The 11,781-nt window shown below is 37.9% G+C and overlaps 1 pseudogene; it reads left to right on the forward strand.

Moving 5' to 3' along the window:
- Nucleotides 1-5,285: 5,285 nt before the first annotated feature.
- Nucleotides 5,286-6,691, forward strand: LOC132155404 (putative nuclease HARBI1; annotated as a pseudogene).
- Nucleotides 6,692-11,781: the final 5,090 nt, after the last annotated feature.

An 11,781-nucleotide genomic window follows, 5' to 3' on the forward strand; every position in this document is an offset into this window, starting at 1 on the left:
AGACATATGCATCGCTTCAGGCCACCACTGATCAGCACTGGCAGCACCCCTCAATTATATATGTGGTTCCTGACCTTTGCCTGTTAAATACCAAAGGTCGAAGCAGATGTGGTTGAATCAGAGTTGGACAAAATTCAGAAATTAATTTAAATTTATGAGTGTGAATTTGAACTGAATTGACCACACCCCATAGGAATGGGTATGATTAGACTTGCAATTCAGAAACACAGGTAAAGCTTTCTGGGATATGAAGCATTCTTGTAGTTTTAATTGAATAAATATGATGACATGTATAAACTACTTAAAGGGATAGTTCACCCAAAAATGAAATTTATATCCTCGTTTACTCAGACTCATGTTGTTCCAAACCTATTTCTTCTGGCAATATAATGAAAGTCACTGATGTCCAAAACAAAGACTTTCATCGTATGGAGAAAATAAAATGTTAGAAATGTTTACACAAATACATTTATATATAACTATACACAATAATAAATAGTGCAACTATAAATTATTTTAATAAATTAACACACTAAATTAACAACCCCAAAATTTATCCATATAATTATATCAAAATGTTAATTTATTAAATATTACAAAATACTGATTTCTACAGCTGGCATTTCTTTTTTCTATCAATCTTTCTATCCATTCATCCAATAAATCTTCAAAAATTCAAAAATTTGTTAAAAACTTTTAAACAAGGCTTTGTCAAGCAAACATTTAAAGTTATATATATATATATATTGTGTCAATTAATTTTAATCGTGTATGAGCACACTGGGATACAAGCATGTGCATTTGCAACAAAAAGTCTGCCAGTAAATGTTTGAGGAAGTGAAATCCATCAGGCGCTTTGAAGCAGGATGACCAGGCATTTAAAAAAGCAGACCGCATCTCTCCAGCAGAGATTGATAGGTGGATTCACAAAGCCCTTCAGAACTCTGTGGAAAGCAGCTTTGTTTCCATGACTGGAGGTATAAAATGCAGAATGTACATAACTCTTCTTAAAAGAGAGTAAATCCCGGTAAAACAACTGGTTGTCTGAAGGGACAGTACATTTCACCTCACTATATTCTGAGATAAATCTAGAATGATCAAGCAAAAAACACTCACCGTCCAGAGCTGGGAAAACACTGGATTTATAGACCTGGGAGTTTCAAAGAGCTACAAAAGATCTAAAAGACAGAAACATTTTTATTTTACATTTTAACATTTTTATAGAGTGTCAAATAGATGGGCACCCCGAAACGTTTTATTAGCCGTGTTTTGTGACAGGCATTCCTCTCCTGCCATGATGCCCAGGCCAGCGTTGAGCTGTAAAATGAGAAGATGGCTTTGTTGTGCTAACTCAGACTAGTCTAGACTAGCAAGTGGGAAAAGCTTTGAAAATGAAGGCTGGGGTCTGCGTATGCAGGGCTACAGACGGGAGGGTTTGTGTCAGTAGCAGTGGGAGGGGTTGTATTGGCCAGGGTGGTTGGTTGAAGGGTGGCACGGTGAGAGAGACAAATGGTGACACCACAGCTTTGAAAGGTTCATGCAATATTAATGTCCACAAGGGAGAATCACTAGCCTGGCCCCAGGGGTCACCCAATTAACTGGAACACACTCCCATTTCCAGTGTGTGTGTTCTGAGTATTCGGCACCATACCTTCTTTCTGACATCAATATGAATGTGTGTGTTTTTGTTGATATCCCCACACGCTGATAGTCGCCGTGCTAGTTTCTCTAGTCTCTTGTTCTGTGAAGAAGTGTTACAGACAGTGATGCATGGCTGTAAAAAGCTGATGTACTGTTTTACTTTTTTAGTGTTTTAATTTGTTGGAAATTAATTTACTGTCCTGGCTCAGATAGTGGAGCTAACAAACAAAGCCGACCTTAGATTTGGATCAGGCGGTGCTCAACACAGATTAGTAAAGGAAGGACAGAAAGTAATGGGGAGAAAAGGGAGAAAATAGCTGAGATGTGTTGCAAGCTGAATTCAAACTCGCATGGCCAAGCTTCAATGCTCAACATGTTAATACATATGCACTAACTGCTAAGCCACAACTACAAAGATCCTAAATACATTTAAACAGAACATCAATGTAAAAAAAAAAAACGAACTGCGTTAAAAAGGGCTATAAATCAAGCAAACATTTTAATCCAATCAATTATATTATACTGAAAATAATCAAATAGAACAATGTGTAAAATGTTCTAAAATATATAACACATAATATCTATAAATATATAATGTTGTCCATTTCATTCAGTGATATTGTGAACTTTTATTACAACTTAAAATAAATGTTTTATTTATTTTAATGCATTTTATATTTAATCCTGTGATGGCAAAGCTGAATTTTCAGCAGTCATCACTTTAGTCATAAGTCTGCATATTTATATAAAATTAATTGTTGTGAATTAACATTTTAAATTGACAACCTTAGAATTAAATATAATGAATTATTCGCTTTTTGTCCTATTGTATGACAAAGCATGATGTTTTGTCCTGGCACCACGCAAAAAGACTATTCATGGTAAATGCATACATGGTTAAAGTCCCTATTGACTACTAACAGTATCTCTCTGGCCACTGTTACTTTATCTGGATGTCATAGTGGGTTAAATGAGAGCTAATGGTTTGGCTAAACGCTATGAATCTGGGTGTCAATGCACTGATTGTGTTCTTATCAGCTCTCACAAAAAAAGCAGCACTATCTCTCTCTCCCCTATGTCTCATATTTCACACTCATGTCTACAGTCCCCACAGTCACAGAGCTCTCTTGAGCACCTGTAGATGACTAATATTAGCCTACTGTGGGCTGCAATGATCTTATATTTGTGTTGCAATTAAGCCCTCCATGGTGGTCAGGGTATCATGATGTTGATAACTTTGAAAAGTTATGCAAAGAACCACTACAATGAGTAGAGACAGAGCTGTGACATTTCAATAAAATTTGACAATTTGGTCTAGCCATTGGCATAGATTTGTCCTTATAGCAGACTACACAGACTGTTGAATAATCCCGAACAATATTTGTCGTGATCCTGGTTGTGACTGAATGGTGGAAAATATATAATACATTCTCACACCATCCCTACACACAAAACAGATTTAACTGATCAAACAAAACAGTGGGAATTAATAATAACGGTCAATATCTACAGTGCCTTCCACTAATATTGGCACCCTTGGTAAATATGGCACCCTTGGTGAAAATAAATCTGCATCATTTATCCTTTTGCTCTTTCATTATAACCTATCATTGAAGTAAAACGATGGAAAGTGGAGGGGGGGGGGGTCTCATGAAATTAATGTTTTTCTCTAGTTCACGTTGACCACAGTTATTGGCACCCAATTATTGCAACGTCCTTTTGCAAAAGCTCTGAGTTTTCTCCTATAATGCCTGATGAGTTTGGAGAACACCTGACAAGAGATCAGAGACCATTGCTTCATACAGAATCTCTCCAGGTCCTTGTTGGTGCTTCTTCTCTTCAGTTCACCCCACTTATTTTCTATATGGCTCCGGTCAGAGAACTGGGATGGCCATGGCAGAAGATTCATTTTGTGCTCAGTGACACATTTTTCTGTTGGTGTTTGTTTTGGATCGTTGTCCTGATGAAAGATCCCACCATGGCCCAGTATAAGATTTTAACAGAGGCTGTCAGGTTGTTATAATCTGTTGGTATTTGATAGAATCCATGATGCCATCTATCTAAACAAAATGTCCAGGACCTCCAGCAGAAAAATAGGATCACAACATTAAAGATCCAGCAGTAAATTTAACCGTGGGCTTTGTGGTGAGTTTGCTGCCAAAAAGCTCTCTCTCTCTTTTTTGTATGTTTGTTTCATCTGACCATAGAAGATAGTACTGTTTGAAGCTCCAGTTGTGTCTGACAACCGAATATGCTGGAGTTTATTTTGGAATTTTTTTTTGGAGTGAGGATGATTTTACTTGACACTGGTGATGTAGGGGCTGTTAGATTTGTTTAGGCTTTCGTTTCGTAACTTGGCAATGTTTCTAAAATGGAAGAACTGTGGTTTTCAAAAGACAAGTTGCTGTTTAATATAACACCCAGATATTTTATTGTAGAGGAAGTAACAGTACATCCGTCAAGATGCAAACTTTAATCTACGAGATTCTTTGTACTGTTTTTTGGTCCAATAAGTAATATCTCTGTCTTATCCGAATTAAATAGGAGAAAATTATAGGTCATCCAATATTTTTAATTTTTAACACACTCTGTTAGCTTAGATAATTTTGATGTTTCATCTGGTCTCGTTGAGATATATAGTTGAGTATCATCAACATAACAGTGGAAACTAATCCCGTATTTTCTAATAATATTACCAAGGGGCAACATGTATATTGAAAATAGCAGAGGACCTGGGACAGATCCTCGTGGCACTCCATATTTTACTGTTGATAAATGAGATGACTCCACATTTAAATAAACAAAGTTGTAGCGATCAGACAGATAGGATCTAAACCATCTTAAAGCCTGTCCTTAAATACCTGTATAGTTTTGTAATCGATCTATGAGTATGTCATGATCTATGGTGTCGAACGCAGCACTAAGATCAAGTAAAAATAGCAATGCGATGCAGCCTTGATCTTACGCAAGAAGCAATCATTTGTAATTTTAACAAGTGCAGTTTCTGTGCTATGGTAGGGCCTGAAACCTGATTGAAGTTCTTCATACAGATCATTTTTTTGCAGGAAGGAGCACAATTGAGACACAACTTTTTCTAAAATGTAAGAAATAAATGGAAGATTTGAAATGCCCCTATAATTTGCCAGTTTAATAGAATCTAGTTGTGGTTTCTTAATAAGAGGCTTAATAACCGCCAGCTTGAATGGTTTTGGGACGTGACCTAAAGATACCGATGAGTTAATAATATTGAGAAGCAGTTCTTCTGCTACTGGTAACAACTCTTTCAGTAATTTAGTGGGTACAGGATCTAATAAACATGTTGTTGGTTTTGTAGGGGAATGTACAGTTAAAACCCAAGGACCAGATATGATGAATGAAGACCAGGGGCCTGTACCATGAAGCCGGATTAGGTGGCTAGCCAGCTATGTTTCAGCTTAGTTTCCGCCAACCCTGTGTTTTAGGTACTATGAAAGTAGCTCGGCTTTAATCGGTGTTCGTTGCCATGGTATCTTACGCTGCACGGCTAACCTGCTCCGGGGCAGGTTATGTTCTGGATTCAAGATCTCAGACTGAAGTTTGACCAATCAGCTGTGAGCAAAGAAACATATAGGAGACGTAACTCCCAGCGACTGTTCACTGTTGCAATGGCTTCACCTTTTCTCCCAAATTCTGTGGACATCTCCGCGCAAATTGTTAGACGAGCACTTCATAGAGAAAGAGTTTTTAGGGACAGACAAAATCCATTTGACTTTCCTGATACTTACTTGTATGAAAGATACAGATTTTCCGCGGAAGGAATGTCTTATCTTTGTGAACTTCTTGAGCCGCACATAACAAATGTGACTCGTCGAAGCCATGCCCTTACTGTACCGCAAATGGTATGTATTGCGTTGCGTTTTTTTGCAAGTGGTACATACTTGTATGCGGTCAGGGATGCAGAGAATCTAGGGAAAAACACGGTCTGTCGAACCATTCGAAAGGTGGTCCTCGCTCTGCAGGGGTACATAAACAGCTTCATTGTGTTCCCTGGACATTTATCGACCATGTCCATAAAAGAGGGCTTTTATAAAATTTCCGGTAAGATATCTTGATAAGGTGACATCACATGAACAAATTTAACATTTCACACTCATTTTTTTTCGTCTTCAAAAAAGCATATTTCACACTTAGAAATCTATTATACAGTAGTCTGCAGTAGCTACCTGTTAAGAATGATTTTAAATATATATTTTTAATTCCTATGATAGGATTCCCTAGAGTCATAGGAGCAATAGACTGCACACATGTTGCAATCTCCACAGCTCTCGGAGAACATGAGGCAGATTATGTGAACAGAAAGTCCTTTCACAGCCTTAATGTTCAGGTAGGGCTACTATATAGCCTATGTGAAATTATTTTTTTTTTGCATTGAGATCAATCTTTAAATAAGTAGTAACTAACAGATAGGACAATTATTTACTGTACATTTCATCTGCAGATGACTTGTGATCATGAATGCATGATCACAAGTTTGGATGCCAAATGGCCTGGCTCTCAGCATGACTCACGAATTTTCCGTGAGTCTATTTTGTGTCAGCGCTTTGAGGAAGGCAAGTTAAATTTGGTACAGTACACTTTAAAGTTTTAATTTTAATAGCAAAACTTACACAATTTTCCCCTTTACTGTTCTATGACAGGGCTTTTTGATGGCCTGTTGGTTGGAGATCGAGGTTATGCATGCCAGAGGTTTTTGCTAACCCCCTATCCTGACCCTCAGACAGGGCCACAAAACCGCTTCGATGTGGCCCTCAGTTAAACCAGGGTCAAGATCGAGATGACCTTTGGCATCCTAAAGGCACGTTTCAACTGCCTTAGGCGTTTAAGAGTGTCACCAGAGCGGGCATCACAGATAGTGGCTGCATGTGCCATTCTGCATAATATAGCCACTATAAGAAAGGAGCGAGTACCACCACAAAACCAGCTTCTCCCTGATGAAATTGACCCCATCACACTTGACCACACAGCTGGCGCAGCTGTCAGAGATGCAATCACAACACAATATTTTACTTAATAAAAGCACACTGACACTGCAGATATGTCTCAAACTGTTTTATTGGTCATCACGTGGCTAGGGGAGAAGAAAGGGAGCAAGAAAAATTACATTAATAAACATTCATAGTGTTCATACTAAAGGGTTACTTGGTTAAAAAAAAGTTCACATACTGAGATCTGTTTTTTCCAGCTGTTTGATCTCCAATTTTTTTTTAATTTGAAGCCTCCTCAGCTCACAGTCCAGCTACTTCAGTGTGCAGTCTAGTTCTAGACTCCTTTTGTAAAGGGCCCTGACTGAGTCTGTTTCCACCTGAAACAATCCCACCACAAACAATCATTACACGTTTTCTGGAGGTTGATCAAATCACAAGAAGTGGCATGACTTTCTACAAACACAGGACTGACTGTAATTTATGTCAAGGGTTTAAAGCATTACCTTGTTCACATTCCTTCTATAGCCCATTGAGGTAGAGGCTTTTTCAGTTTCTGGGGCAGGTTGTGAAAAATCCTACAAAAGAGATGTGTAAGGACCAGTCCCATACACAAAAGAAATATATTTGAAATATATTTTCAGAATATGTTTTGGAATATATGCAAATATTTGAAATTGGCCCAATAAATATATTTCACACTTAACATAATGTATTTTTGTTATATTTCAGAATATATTTCAATGTATTTTTTTCTGTGTGGGTCCCCAAAAGTGTCTAAAATATATGTGTCATATATTCCAAATACATTGAAATATATTCTGAAATATAAAAAAAATATGATGTTAAGTGTGAAATATATTTATTGGGCCAATTTCAAATATTTGCATATATTCCAAAATATATTCTGAAAATATATTTCAAATATATTCAAAGACATTTAAATGTGTGCCATAATAAAAAGCTCAGTGCATTCACCTCAGCAACTGTCTCAGAACACACAGACAGAGTGTCTTCATCGTTTGGTTCACCCTGATAAATAAAAGGCCAATGTAAAGCATAACCGTTATAAAGCAGGATATGTTTGGTGTTATGTCTGCTGCATACTGAGTCAGCCATATTTAACTTTTTAAAAAAACATTACTAATGCATTGTACACACATACCCAGTGTCACTTGCTTAGAGGAGCCAGCACCAGGGTCAGACTGTACAGCACTTCCAATCCCATCCATAATCGGCCACCCCTTATTGTTGCTCAGCGCCAACTCCTCCGCCACAGTGTAATCTTGAGGAGGTGGCCCTCCCCCAGTTTTCCTCATTTCACATTTTTTTCTGTTTGCTGCAAACAAGTGTTTGTGATTACATGTTCAAAAAAAGAATAAAAGGTTATGGTAAATACTCACCACTTTGAATTATATTTTGTCTTGATCTGCTGCCAAGAACATTTGTAGTTGGGGTTGCATCTAAAAATCAATGAATATCAATCTTTCATAGGATGTAATAGCCTATACATTCACATTTTACATACAACCCGAATTCCGGAAAAGTTGGGACGTTTTTAAAATTTTAATAAAATGAAAACTAAAGGAATTTCAAATCACATGAGCCAATATTTTATTCACAATAGAACATAGATAACGTAGCAAATGTTTTAACTGAGAACTTTTACACTTTTATCCACTTAATTAGCTCATTTAAAATTTAATGCCTGCTACAGGTCTCAAAAAAGTTGGCATGGGGGCAACAAATGGCTAAAAAAGCAAGCAGTTTTGAAAAGATTCAGCTGGGAGAACATCTAGTGATTAATTAAGTTAATTGATATCAGGTCTGTAACATGATTAGCTATAAAAGCTTTGTCTTAGAGAAGCAGAGTCTCTCAGAAGTAAAGATGGGCAGAGGCTCTCCAATCTGTGAAAGACTGCGTAAAAAAATTGTGGAAAACTTTAAAAACAATGTTCCTCAACGTCAAATTGCAAAGGCTTTGCAAATCTCATCATCTACAGTGCATAACATCATCAAAAGATTCAGAGAAACTGGAGAAATCTCTGTGCGTAAGGGACAAAGCCGGAGACCTTTATTGGATGCCCGTGGTCTTCGGGCTCTCAGACGACACTGCATCACTCATCGGCATGATTGTGTCAATGACATTACTAAATGGGCCCAGGAATACTTTCAGAAACCACTGTCGGTAAACACAATCCGCCGTGCCATCAGCAGATGCCAACTAAAGCTCTATCATGCAAAAAGGAAGCCATATGTGAACATGGTCCAGAAGCGCAGTCGTGTCCTGTGGGCCAAGGCTCATTTAAAATGGACTATTTCAAAGTGGAATAGTGTTTTATGGTCAGACGAGTCCAAATTTGACATTCTTGTTGGAAATCACGGACGCCGTGTCCTCCGGGCTAAAGAGGAGGGAGACCTTCCAGCATGTTATCAGCGTTCAGTTCAAAAGCCAGCATCTCTGATGGTATGGGGGTGCATAAGTGCATACGGTATGGGCAGCTTGCATGTTTTGGAAGGCTCTGTGAATGCTGAAAGGTATATAAAGGTTTTAGAGCAACATATGCTTCCCTCCAAACAACGTCTATTTTAGGGAAGGCCTTGTTTATTTCAGCAGGACAATGCAAAACCACATACTGCAGCTATAACAACAGCATGGCTTCGTCGTAGAAGAGTCCGGGTGCTAACCTGGCCTGCCTGCAGTCCAGATCTTTCACCTATAGAGAACATTTGGCGCATCATTAAACGAAAAATACGTCAAAGACGACCACGAACTGTTCAGCAGCTGGAAATCTATATAAGGCAAGAATGGGACCAAATTCCAACAGCAAAACTCCAGCAACTCATAGCCTCAATGCCCAGATGTCTTCAAACTGTTTTGAAAAGAAAAGGAGATGCTAAACCATGGTAAACATGCCCTGTCCCAACTATTTTGAGACCTGTAGCAGAAATCAAAATTGAAATGAGCTCATTTTGTGCATAAAATTGTAAACTTTCTCAGTTTAAACATTTGCTATGTTATCTATGTTTTATTGTGAATAAAATATTGGCTCATGTGATTTGAAAGTCTTTTAGTTTTCATTTTATTAAAATTTAAAAAACGTCCCAACTTTTCCGGAATTCGGGTTGTACATCTACACACACACACACGTATGTATGTATGTATATATATATATATATATATATATATATATATATATATATCTCAACACGAATACATTTTCATTTTAGCATTTAATACATTTTTAATATGATTAGCCTACATAAATTACATTAATTGTTTAACCTACGCATTAACGCAATCAGCAATCTTCCTCCAAGATTGTTCTCTTGCTTTGGCAGCAGATAGAGTGTTACTGCGTGCTTGAAAAATACTTCTATATTCTTAAAATTTCTGAAGAATTATCTCTTGCTCCTGCGCGGAAAAATATATAGCTCTCGCTCTATCCATATCAAACGCGATTGGTTGTTCAGTGTCGACGTCACTCTTTTATGTGCACGCACGCGTGGATTAATCATAGCTTAAGGATCAAAGCCTGAGTTGACAGAGAAAGTTGATGAGCTGCGTCATGGTACCAATAAAGCCTGATTGCATCGGTTTGGTTTTGTCGACTCAAAACCAATCCTGCAACCCCGAGTTTGTTCAGCTACCTTCATGGTACAGGCCCCAGGAGTCAGTGTCAGAGATCTGGCAAGCCCGGTCTCTACCAGTCAGCAAAGCTCACATTCAAATGAGTACTAACCTGCCACGCATTACCAAACCAATCACCACCAGTATAAATACACTCACCCGCACCGCAGATCCCCGTCAAGCCTCCAACAGGAACAGTCTTTTCCCTCTTGTCTCCAGAGTTCCTACATGCCAAGCATAACGTATACTCACCTTTTGGTCTTACACTAACCTGTGTCTTTGTTCTGCTGCCCTCAGGACCACGGATCACCAGCTCACTACCTGTGATTCAATGGTCGCTGAAATCTCATATGATTACCCTGAGTTGATATTGGCTTCGGCACCTAAAGAGAAAGAGAATGTTAGTGAACGATCTGTGACTTTGGCTTTGACGTTACAAGAACCCAGCGAACTCACCTGTCTGTATGACCAATCCATGTGACTCTCAGATTACCCATATCTCATCATTGGAGATTCAAAGAGCACTTGAGGTTACGTATTTACCGCACACTTGTAGTTATATCACTCAAAAAATCACTGTTCTGAATTGTGACATCATCGTGAGCATCAGAGATGTGTTCAATTAATAATAATTTTACTTAAAATAGTTTGCAGTTTCATCAGCAGAAGTCAGCTTCAATACTCTCGATGGAGTTCGTAGGCCTCTCTGCGTACAATTAAAAAAAGCAACAACAATTATACCCTGACAGAGGATACTAATTGCTTCAATGCATAAGTCAACAAAATTCTGATTGGTTCCAAAACCTAGATAAACTCTCCAAAGACTGATACGATTCAATCTGATACGCTGGACATTGGCAGTTGAACATTTTTCCTGGGATTGTCTGAGCTTCTCCCTATACAGAGAGATACTAACACACGTACGCAGAAAACTTATCAGAACTTCATGGCCACCTAGCCCTAGCTAGAATTTTATCAGTATGGTTCGTTACACACACACTATGAAGTCATCATCTTAGTAGAAGTACAGCATGAAGCAGGATTCTTTAATATCTCATAAGCAACTCAGCATCCACTCTTTCACTTTAGATGCAATGATACGTTTATTTAGCTCTTCCTGTCCTATAGTTGTAAAGCACTGCAGTTTATCTTTGGGTGTGATGGATGAAACTGAAGTATAAGACGCTGCAGAATCTACATTTGTTATTGTATTTCTGATGTTATCTATTTTATCAGTGAAGAAATTCATAATTTCTTCCATTCAGATTTGTAACATCTTTAGTTGATTGGAACTTTTTAAATTATTGCCCTGATGGTGGAAATGGGGATTCTCAATTATTTAGCTATTTACAGCTACTTTCTATTTTGTGAAGCTCAACAATCTTGTTCTGTGCATCAGAACTATATTCTTTGGTTTTACTTGTAATGGATGATTAAGGGAATTTGGGAATTTAGGGATATGAATGAGAATATACTTCAGTGATATTGTACAAATAAAAATTTCTAGGGGTGCCAATAATTGTGGCCAACATGCATTAGAGAAAAACA

This window comes from Carassius carassius, chromosome 12, assembly GCF_963082965.1.
Source record: "Carassius carassius chromosome 12, fCarCar2.1, whole genome shotgun sequence".
Classification (NCBI taxonomy): domain Eukaryota; kingdom Metazoa; phylum Chordata; class Actinopteri; order Cypriniformes; family Cyprinidae; genus Carassius; species Carassius carassius.